This window comes from Carcharodon carcharias, chromosome 8, assembly GCF_017639515.1.
Source record: "Carcharodon carcharias isolate sCarCar2 chromosome 8, sCarCar2.pri, whole genome shotgun sequence".
Lineage (NCBI taxonomy): Eukaryota > Metazoa > Chordata > Chondrichthyes > Lamniformes > Lamnidae > Carcharodon > Carcharodon carcharias.
Window position 1 is genome coordinate 64,690,815 of NC_054474.1, and position 11,131 is coordinate 64,701,945.

Consider the following 11,131-nt stretch of genomic DNA (forward strand, 5'->3'; position numbering starts at 1 on the left):
ATGACACAAAGCTGGGTGGGAGGGTGAGCTGTGAAGTGGATGGAGAGATGCTTCAGTGTGATTTGGAAAAGCTGAGTGAGTGGGCAAATGCATGGCAGATGCAGTATAATGTGGATAAATGTGAGGTTATCCACTTTGGTAGCAAAGACAGAAAGGCAGATTATTATCTGAATGGTTATAAATTGAGAGAGGGGAATGTGCAACGAGACCTGGGTGTCCTCGTACACCAGTCGCTGAAGGTAAGCATACAGGTGCAGCAGGTGGTAAAGAAGGCAAATGGTATGTTGGCCTTCATAGCCAGAGGATTTGAGTGCAGGAGCAGGGATGTCTTGCTGTAATAATACAGGGCCTTGGTCAGACCAACTTGGAATATTGTGTGCAGTTTCAGTCTCCTCATCTGAGGAAGGATGTTCTTGTTATCGAGGGAGGGCAGCGAAGGCTTACCAGACTGATTCCTGGGATGGCGGGACTGACATATGAGGAGGGATTGAGTGGGTTAGGATTATATTTGCTGGAGTTCAGAAGAATGAGGGGGGATCTCATCAAAATTTATAAAATTCTAACAAGACTAGACAGGTTAGATGCAGGAAGGATGTTCCCGATGGTGGGGGAGTCCAGAACCAGGGGTCACCATCTGAGGATACGGCGTAGACCATTTAGGACTGAGATGAGGAGAAATTTCTTCACCCAGAGAGTGGTGAGCCTGTGGAATTCGCTACCACAGAAAGTAGTTGAGGCCAAAGCATTGTATGGTCTCAAGAAGGAGTTAGATATAGCTCTTGAGGCGAAAGGGATCAAAGGATATGGGGAGAAAGCGGGAGCAGGCTATTGAGTTGGATGATCAGCCATGAACTGGATTCGAAATTGGCTGTGTGGGAGAAGACAGAGAGTGGTAGTGGATGATTGCTTCTCAGACTGGAGGTCTGTGACTCGTGGTGTGCCTCAGGGACCTGTGCTGGGACCATTGTCGTTTGTTGTCCATATCAATGATTTAGATGATAATGTGGTGAATTGGATCAGCAAGTTTGCTGATGACACTAAGATTGGAGGCGTTGTGGACAGCAAGAGCAGCTTTCAAACCTTGCAGAGAGATCTGGACCAACTGGAAAAATGGGCCAGAAAATAGCAGATGGAATTTAAAGCGAAAAAGTGTGAGGTGTTACATTTTGGAAGGTCAAACCAAGGTAGGACATACATAGTAAATAGTAGGGCACTGAGGAGTGCGGAGGAACAAAGGGATCTAGTAATTCAGATATATAGTTCCCTGAAAGTGGCGTCACAGGTAGACAAGGTTGTAAAGAAAGCTTTTGGCATACTGGCCTTCACAAATCAAAGTATTGAGTATAGGATGTTATGGTGAGGTTGTATAAGACATTGGCGAGGCCAACTTTGGAGTATTGTGTGCAGTTCTGGTCGCCTAACTACAGGAAGGATATCAGTAAGATTGAGAGAGTGCAGAGAAGATTTATTAGGATGTTGCTGGGTCTTAAGGAGTTGAGTTACAGGGAAAGATTAAACAGGTTAGGACTTTATTCCTTGGAGCGTAGAAGAATGAGGGGAGATAGGATAGAAGTTTACAAAATTATGAGGGGTATAGACAGAGTAAATGCGAGTAGGCTCTTTCCACTTAGATTAGGAGAAATAAACACGAGAGGACATAGCTTTAGGGTGAAAGGGGAAAGGTTTAGGGGGAACATTAGGGGCAACTTCTTCACTCAGAGAGTGGTGGAACGAGCTACCATCTGACATGGTAAATGCAGGCTCACTCTTAAGTTTTAAGAATAAATGAGATAGGTACATGGATGAGAGAGGTCTGGAGGGTTATGGACTAGGTGCAGGTCAATGGGACTAGCGGAATAATATTTCGGCACAGACTAGAAGGGCCGAATGGCCTGTTTTCTGTGCTGCAGTGTTATATGGTTCCATGGTTCTATGAATGGTGGAACAGGCTCAAAGGGCCAAATGGTTTACTCCTGCTCCTATTATCAATGCTTCTATGTTAACAGTGATGGTTTATTGAGACACAATGCGGAGCACCAGATCATACGTGCTCACGTAGAAACCTCCAGAACTAGACATACAGTTCCCAATTGCCCACGCTATACAGTGTTTCGTCAGTGTTGTCACATAATCAGTACATTTTCATTCTCTTAAGGGTATCTCTCAACTTTACCACACATGGAATAAACAAAAAGTGAATCGGATGCAGAAGAAAATTGAAGAAAACCTAAATTCGTGTTTAAACTAAAGAGTATATGAATGAAAGGAAACATTCAACATTGGTAACAGGAAAATTGTGCACAGCAAAACAAACATAGAAACAAATTATTGATCCTCCTTCTGCAGATCATTATGAAAATTTTCTTCATTCTACTGTTCCATGTTTTTGCTTTCCCTTAAGCGTGTTAATTTTTATTAATTCTTCCTTTTGTTATGATGTGGCAGGTGATGTGTGCCAGGCAGACCAAATCCACAAGGGAAACTTGCTCACGCTATCACAATGATTTTGCAACTTGTATTTTTTTATGAAAAGATGTGCACATTCAATTCAGATGTAATGAGTCCACCTAGACCTTTAGAGATTTTAAAAATTACATTAAAATATTTATTACCAAAATAGAAGATTTCAAGCACATACATAAGACAACAATTACTTTTTACTAGAACAACTTCTAAAATTCCTTATTAACCTGACTCCCAGTTACACATCCTCTTTAAGGCAACAGTCCAAAATAGATTCTAGATTTAAAAGAAAACCAGCAAGTTAACATAAAACTCACTTGACAATGGAATTCCAATTGGCTTTCTCCAACTTCAGTTACTGGACATAGCTGACTTATCCACAAATGGTTGGAGGCTTCTTGAAGGCTGTTTCACACACTCCTGTTAGATCTTAAATGGCCCTCTCCTCACATAGCTTTCATTCTCCTTTATATGTGTTTCTCTCTCTTTAATATGTAAATTATATTGTTCCATATGTCTTTGGAATGATACTTTTACCATAATATAAAATTTTTCATGTTGCCAATATTGTCAGTAACCTTTGGGAAAAATAAACACATTCCTTGGTCTTGCTTATCAGGCTAGCTGTAAACAAACTAAAATCCCTTTGAAATCCAAACAATCCCTTCACTTATCTAAAAAATGCAAATTCCCTTCAGAACTTACATGGCAAGCCAGCCTCCATCTTTACTCATTAGCATTTCAAGCACATTTCTACACATAGCTTCATTTGATTGTTCCAAATTTGCAGTCTTCCTGACTCCAAATATAATTAAATCACACAGACATAACCATCTACACTTACACCCATAAACCTACTTTACAATAAACCAGAAAAATATTATAAAAATTATTATACTTTTATAACACTTTTTGCTGCAATATGGTTTTCAATATAAATTATGGACAACAATTAAGAATAACATGCTATTGTATTGACAGGAAGAAAATTTAATCCCCACCCCGAATCACTAAGTTACTTTTCTCATCCACAATATTTAGTCCGAAAGTTAATAGTTTACATGCCTCCCCAGTGGACTATTTCTAGCTTGATTTGGTGTGGTTTTAAAACATGTTGTCCAATCCTCCTCTTAGAAAGAAAGATTTACATTTATTTATATTGAACCTTTCACATGGGAACATAAGAGCAGGAGTAGGCCATTCAGCCCATCAAGCCTGCTTTGTTATTCGATAAAATCATGGCTGATCATCCATTAATGCCTTTTTCCCGCACTATCCCCATCTCCCTTTATGTGGTTGGTATTTTAGAAATTTGTCAATCTCTGCTTTAAATATACTCAATGACTGAGCTTCCACAACTCTCTGGAATAGATAATTCCAAAGATTCACAGCCCTCTGGGTAAAAAAAATTCTCCTCATCTCAGCCCTAAGTGGCTTCCTCCTTATTTTGAAATTGTCTCCCCTGGAGTCTATCCTCAGCCAGGGGAAACACCTGACCTATATCTATTCTGTCTATCCTTTTAAGTATTTTGTAGGCTTCAAAGAAGTTCTCATTCTTAAAAACTCAAGAGAATTCAGGCCCAGTTTCCCCAATCTCTCTTCATAGGGCAGTCTCGCCATCCGGGGAACATGTCTTTTCCTTTATTCATTTATGGGATGTGGGCATTTAGGTTAGGCCAGCATTTATTACCCATTCCTAATTCGAAATTGTAGTGGTCATGGGGGTTTGGAAAGTGCTGTCTAAGGAGCCTTGGTAAGTTTCTGTAGTGCACCTTGTAGATGGTACACACTGCGGCCACTGTGAGTCGGCGGTGGAGGGACCAAATGTTTGTGAATGTGGTGCCAATCAAGCAGATTGCTTTTTCCTGGATGGTGTCAAGCTTCTTGGGTGTTTTTGAAGCCGCACTCATCCAGGCAAATTGAGAGTATTCCATCACACTCCTGACTTGTGCCTAATAGATGGTGGACAAGCCTTGGGGAGTCAGGAGGTGAGTTACTCACTGCAGGATTCCTAACCTCTGACCTGCTCTTGTAGCCACAGTATTTATTTAGCAAGTCCGGTTCAGTTTCTGGTCAATGGTAACCCCCAGGATGTTGATAGTGGGGGATTCAGTCTTGGTAATGCCATTGAATGTCAAGGGGAGATGGTTAGATTGTCTCTTGTTGGAGATGGTCATTGCCTGGCACCTGTGTGATGCAAATGTTACTTGCCTCTTGTCAACCCAAGCCTGGATTTTGCCCAGGTCTTGCTGCATTTGGACATGGACTATGTCAACATCTGAGGAGTCCCGAATGGTGCTAAACATTGGGCAATCATCAGCGAACACCCCACTTCAGATCTTATGATGGATGGAAGGTCATTGATGAAGCAGCTAAAGATGGTTGGGCCCAAGATACTACCCTGAGGAACTCCTGCAGTGATGTCCTGGAACTGAGGTGATTGACCTCCAACAACCACATCCATCTTTCTTTGTGCTAGATATGACTCCAACCGGCTGTGTGTCATCTGCGAACCTGGAAATATTACATTTGCTCTCCACAACCAAATCATTCAAATATATTGCCACCACAGAGCATTCCAAAAATGCTTTGCAGCCAATGACAAACATTTGAAGTGCAGTCATGAAACATGGGAAACAAGGCAGCCAAATTGCACACATCAAGCTCTTGGAAACTTCAAGGTGAATATGACCAGATAACCTGTTTTTCAGATTTTGATTGTAAGGTAAGTATTGACCAGATTGTCAGTGGTAACTCCCCTACTCTTCGAAATAGTGTTTTGGGATCTTTCTCATCCATGTGAGGTAGCAAACAGGTCCTTGGTTTAATCCCTCATCTAAAAGATGGAACCTCCAACAATGCAGCAGTTCCTCAGTACTGCACTGGGATGTCGTAGAATCATAGAATGGTTACAACATAGAAAGAGACCATTCAGCCCATTGTGTCCATGACGGCTCTGTACAAAGGCAATTCATCTTGTGCCATTCTCCTGCCTTTCCTCTTTAGCCCTGCAAATTTTCATCTTCTGATAATGATCAAATTACCAAAGCCACAATTGAATTTGCTTCAACCAGCTTCTCAGGCAGTGTAATCCAGATCCTGACAATCGCTGCATAAAAACACTTTTCCTCATTTTGCTGCAGCTCCTTTTGCCAAAATCCTTAAACATCTGTCCTCTGGCTCTCGATCTTTCCAGCAATGGAACAGTTTCTCTCAAATTGCTCTCTCCAGGCTTCTCATGATTTTGAAAACATCTGTCAAATCTCTTCTTAAACTTTTCTTCTCCAAGGAGAACAGTTCCAACTTCTGTAATCTATCTATGTAACTCAAGTTCCTCGTCCCTGGAACTATTCTTATGAATCATTTCTGCACCCCTCCTATTGCCTTCACATCCCTCCTAAAGCATGGAGCCCAGAACTCGATGCAATACTCCAGCTGAGGCCGAACCAGTCTTATACAGGTTTATCACAACTTTTTCACTTTTGTATTCTATGGCCCTTTTTATAAAGCCCAGGATCCCATATGCTTTAATAACCTTTATTTTTGTGCTCAAGACCTAGAGGTGTTGTCAAATCTTGACAGATCATATATATTTTTTAAAATAGATGAATTTCATATCCTCTAAAAATGAACATTGGAACACAATGTACAGGTAATGTTAATTCACAGATTCATAGTTTTATAAGGGAGAAATTCTTGCTAATTCATTAATATCTAGGAAAGAAAATGTCATGTCTAGTACAGGCATGTCATATTATGAACTGTCAGTCAATACTTTTAAAAACTGGACACAAACAAGCTGTTAAGATGGCTGCTGCAAATCATGTGACTTTATTTGGACTACAGTGAGAAATCTCTGACGAATACTGAATTAAATATGAATTTAGGGGAGGGTACCTCACAGCCATTTGTGGAATTCACACATCACATCGTTTAAAGATGGACCAACATCTAAAGACTAAAGGCTGGGATTTTCCACCCAAATTCAATGGACCTTTGGCTGGTCCATCAAATTTTCCGTCCCACCCATGACAATTCCCGCCGCAGGCAGGACCAGAAAACCTCGGCCCAAGGAGTTTCCAGACTGTTTGTCTCTATGTTTCATACTGCACAAAAGGGAAGATCAAAACTCAATGGCCACTATCAACTTCCCATTATTACAGATGGCCTCCCCCATCCAAATTAGACTGGGTGGGCCGCAGAAGTGTTAACCCAGCAATCATGTGATCAAAGTTCTTTCAAGGGCTGCACCCTTATTACCCCAAGACCCAGCAGATCCATCAGAACTATCGGCCATCAGTCAGTCTGAGAACCAAACTCCGAAACTAACTGCAAGTCATCAAGCAGTCAAAGTACTTAGCCCATTCCAATTCCAAAGTTCACTCGAGAACCAACCTCCTAGATATTTGACTATCAAGCATCGTCATACACTGCTGTGAACCCTTCTTTACAAGACCCTCTTTTCAACTTTAAATCATCAAATACATTCAAGAAACCATAGGCCTGCCATGTCCATGTGGGAAACCGGAAATCACAAATCAGAGACTGAAATAACTGCAATCTGTTAAAAGTGCACTATCTTTATCTGTATCCTTTCTTAGGGCTGCATGTAACATACCCCCTGCAGGATGTGTTTTCAGCATGGGGGCATGTAAAATAGGGTGGGTGCCAATTGTAGCACCTTCCTGCCCACCCTCTAGACCACCCCATAATACAGGGAATGGGCAGGCACCAAAATTGGCAGCCTGCCTGCCATATTTAACTAAATAATTACGGGTGAATTGAGCTTGTTAACAAGCCAATTGACCCCGACAATACACTGCCCATGCCTTAACACGGTTGGGGTGGGCAGTCAGTAAGAGTGGGCAGGCTGATTTTTTAAGAAACCTTTTCAAAGGGCGGGCAGGAAGTGGGGGTAATATCTTCGGGGGCTGGCCTTTGTGCATCAGGGGGCAACCCCCCTAAGATACCCCACTTTCTTCCTACCCACCTGCTGTATAAAACAAATCAATCCGATACCACCCCACCCCACTCCCTAAACAACCTAAACTCTCCTTGCCCAAGATTCTGGACTTAACTGGCTCCAGGATCCATGGGCCTTCTTCTTAGGCCTCTTGCAGTCCTGGCAGCATCCACTAATGTGCTCTTGGCACTGCTGGGTCTGATAGAGCTGCTGGCCAATCTGATTGGCTACCAGCTCCCAAGGGTGGGAATTCCTCCATAGTGAGGGGTAGAAGTCCTGCAATGGCCAAATTTAGCCCGCCCACAGTGCGTTATGGCTGTTGGATGGGCTAACATGGAACGGTTTGGCTCCATGCCAGCTTTGCTTCTGCTGAGGTTGGGTGGGGGAAAATCCATCCATCTCCCTCCACTGTAATACGCTACCTTCTGTGTGTGTGTGTGTGTGTGTGTGTGTGTGTGCTTGTGTGTGTATGTGAGACTGTGTGCATGACATTGCATTAATTTGGGTTAGGTATGTGAGAATAAATATTCTTCTTTATGCTAAACTCATAAAAGTTTGCTGCTGAATTATTTAATTGGAATATATACTCCAAGGGTATGATAAGACACATCTCTTTCCAGAAAAAAAACAGTGGACAGTGAGAGGGAAAATACATCCTGTCCATGACAAAAATTTTATGTAATAAGGTCTGCATTAAACTAACGTTTAAAAAGGCTGGCTAGCATATATTTATAATATATTCCTACAATCTCCCATGAAATAGCCCAAGTAATTTTTAAAATAGTTTGATTTAAGAAGCATTCTATATTTTAATTAGAATAACTAAGAATAATAATTTAAAATGGGCATTTTTTTTCTGGTAGATATTGTAAAATCAGTATGTAACGTAAAGGTTTCCCAGGAACCTACTCAAAAATGTCTGTATTGTACTCTTGTAAATATTTTGAATATATGTCAATCATGTGTCACAGTGCGAGAGGAATTCTAAAGCTTGATGTAAAATATATATAAAAATGGAACCATTTCTTTAATTCATTTGAAATCTTTATTACCAAGTGATATATCATAATTTGACCTTTCGTTGTGCTTCACTTATTTATTTTTACAAAAAATAGTATTCATTTTTGCATGGAATACGTTCATTTCAGAAGAATGTTATCCAAAAATACTGGTTCCTCATCAAACAAACTATGAAAGATAACTTGACATTGAGAAGCACATGGGTTTAGGTGAAGTTAAAGTCAGTAAAAATGTATTCATGTTCCAAAGCCAGTTCCAACACATCAACTTCCGGGTTTAACATGGGTGCATTAAGTTGCATGAGTGCAAATCCCCTTCAGAGAGGCAGGTTAGCAATTTGAATATATAAATCCATTAAGTACAGTGGTGTTTTAACTGCCATTTAAATTTAATGTCCTTTGAATGGGTATCCTGGGCTAGAATTTTATGCTCCCCCTCCCTTACCCCACGTGTACTGAGGTGGGGGTGGAACCGTGAAATTGCATGGAAGGGATTCCCTCCAGGTTCCTGCCTGCCCTGACCTGGTGGCAATTTTACAGTGGGGCGGGCAGGGCCTCGAACGGGAAGCCCTCCCCTGCCCCAGTTAAGGCCCTCAAGTGGCCACTTAATTGCCATTCAAGAGCCTTTATCCTGCACAGCCTCAATTTTTAGGCTGGTAGGTGAATGACAGCTCAGTGGGGGAAGGCCAGAATTAAACAGAGTTCGATCTCAGGCAGGAAGTTGGTGGGGGGAGGGGGCAGCACCTCCATTAGAAGGCTCCTTCTGACTGGCGGCACCCGCGTCTTAGAGTTCAGTGACCTACAGCCAGCCCTCCCCACCCCGGCCTATCCCCCGGGACCCCAATCTCCATCCTCGTAATGCCCCCAGATGTTGCCTGCCTTCCCCTGTTCTTTGACCCCTGCTAATTACCTGTCCTCCGAGTCCTGGGCCTTTGTTCCAGGCATTCCCTGCAGTGCATCTTCCGGCCACTGCAGCATTGTTCCTGGATTGACTGTAGAGCTATTGGCCAATCTGATTGGCCAGCAGGTCTCCAAGGCGAGACTTCCTTTCAAGTGAGGGCAGAAGTCCCACCTTATGCTAATCAATGCTCATTAATGTGTAAAATGGCATCGGGGCTGCTGGAGTCGGCGGGTTCCCTGCCAACGTTCCCCTGCCGGATCCATGCCATTGAGTAAGGCATCAGTAGGCTCAAGATGCATTTCAGGTGTCCGGACAGATCTGGAGGTGCCTTCAGCACTCACCAGCGAGGGTTCTAGTGTGGTGTACTGCACCCTGCATAACATTGCCCAGCAGCGCAGTTTGGAGCTGCAAGAAGAACATCATCTAGAGATGAATCAAAAAAGGAAGAAGAAGCACCCCCAACACCAGCTGCTCACACTGCCAGGGAACCCTTTGTAACTCTTTCGAGTACAAACCCATTTCCATCTGTTTCAGATGAAGTTACATTGTTTCATAGTTTGCCATTGTGAGATTTGAACTCTTAATCTTGGGGTTACAAACCCAGTACCATAACCACTTGGCTATTTAGGCCAAGCCTTTTAAAGCCTACTGCACCTGGTATTCCCAGGAAGTCTCCCATCCAAGTACTAACCAGGCCTGAGTCTGCTTAGCTTCCGAGATCAGACGAGATCAGGCGTTTTCAGGCCAGTATGGCCGTAGGAGGGAACCCTTTGTAACTGTAAGGCTCAACTAGTTACCATCACTAGACAATCACAGATGGTCAATCTCTTCACCCATAATCCAAACAACGAGCAACTGAGTGCATATTGGTCACTGTCAATTAGGAGCATAGGAACAGGAGTAGGCTGTTAAGTCCCTCGAGCCTATTCAGCTATTCAATGAGATAACGACTGATCTGTGATCAAACTTTACATACCCACCTTTCCCACATCTTTTAATAATTTTAGTTCAAAAAAATCTATCAACCTCAGATTTAAAATTAGCAATTGATTTAACATCAATTGCCATTTGCTAATGAGTTCCAAACTTCTACCATCTTTTGCTTATAGAAGCGTTTCCTAATTTCACTCAAAAAGATCTGGCTTTAACTTTTTAACTAGATCTCCAGCAGCAGAAATAGTTTTTCCCTAACTACATTATGTGTTCCCTTTAAAGTTGCAAACTTCAACCAAATCTTCACTTAACCTTCTAAATTCCAAGGAATACAACCCTGGTTTGTGTAATTTCTCCTCGTAATTTCATTCTTGGAATCCAGGTATCATTTTCGTGAATCTACACGGCATTCACTCCAAAGCCAATATGTCCTTCCTAAGGTATATTGTCAAGAACTCACGGCTTCCCATTTATCAACCAGCAATTATAAAGGTAAATTGCTACCCAGCAACCAAGAATGGGAAAAATGGAATGTGGCACAAAGTAATAAATTTTATGTGTTTCTATCAACATTGGAAATGAAATGTAACATTTTTTATACATCCAAGTGCATACATTTTCACAACTACAAAACTTTACTGCTCCCTTGTCTACCACTTCTACATGGTACAACGCCTGTAGAGGTAGGCTGCTCAGAACCCTGCTCTGGCTGCTGAGAGGCTCTTGGCCAACAGCCTCTGACTGTTGGAGTCTTTGAGGGTCCTGACAAAAACTGTTCCAGGTGCAATGTGCAGGGCCAGACCTGGCCATCAAGACACCTGGCAGCATGTAGGGTATTAGTTGTGGGGGTGT

The 11,131-nt window shown here is 42.2% G+C and overlaps 1 non-coding gene across 1 annotated transcript; it reads right to left on the bottom strand.

Annotated features, from left to right (window-relative positions):
- Window positions 1-9,988: 9,988 nt before the first annotated feature.
- On the bottom strand, window positions 9,989-10,107 carry LOC121281611. Its single transcript, XR_005943879.1, has one exon. It is a non-coding gene; the product is annotated as a 5S ribosomal RNA (ribosomal RNA).
- Between the last annotated feature and the right edge of the window lie 1,024 nt (window positions 10,108-11,131).